Source organism: Rhincodon typus, chromosome 23 (genome assembly GCF_021869965.1).
Source record: "Rhincodon typus isolate 14 chromosome 23, sRhiTyp1.1, whole genome shotgun sequence".
Classification (NCBI taxonomy): Eukaryota; Metazoa; Chordata; class Chondrichthyes; order Orectolobiformes; family Rhincodontidae; genus Rhincodon; species Rhincodon typus.
Window position 1 is genome coordinate 45349031 of NC_063354.1, and position 539 is coordinate 45349569.

The 539-nt window shown below is 57.7% G+C and overlaps 1 protein-coding gene across 1 annotated transcript in view; it reads left to right on the forward strand.

The window, feature by feature from the left end:
* LOC109922453 (histone H3.3A) overlaps positions 1-539 on the forward strand; it is a 4611-nt gene continuing 4072 nt past the window's right edge. Inside the window, exon 1 of the mRNA XM_020522503.2 lies at positions 1-99. The gene's annotated coding sequence lies outside the window, so the exon portion shown is untranslated. The remainder of the gene's footprint in view (positions 100-539) is intronic.

Consider the following 539-nt stretch of genomic DNA (forward strand, 5'->3'; position numbering starts at 1 on the left):
CGTCAACGCGTCGGCACGTGGTGATATAAATCGCAGTGTGGGCGGCCGCTCGCGGACTATAGCGAGTGCCGGGTGAAGAGAGTAGTCTAGCTGAAGGAGGTGAGTATTACAATGGGGAAGGCCGGGCTGGCAGGCTGCCCAGGAGCGAGTCATTCGCTTGCTTGCTTGTTTGTATGTATGTGTTTCCAATCGTTGGTAATCGGCAGGGTTGGGGGAGGTTGGGTGGGTAGGAGGAGTGGGTTTCGGTTGTCGGGTTAATGCGCGGTTTGGGGCCAGGGGTTTTCGGCCAGGCCTGCTGCAGTGTGGCTGCCACAAAATGGCCGCGGACGAGTGCGGGGGGGAAAGATGGTGAAAGTGACAGCCTTTGTCCGAAAGCGCTCGGGACAAAGGTAACGGCGGCACGGAGTAGCAGAGCTTTCTCCTTGCCCACCGACAATATCTCTACCCTTTCTGTCCATATAATACCCCGCGGTTCCTTTTTTCTCTCACCTCCGTCCTCCTCTCCCCGCGTCATCCTCTGTTTCCACGTCGTCATCCCC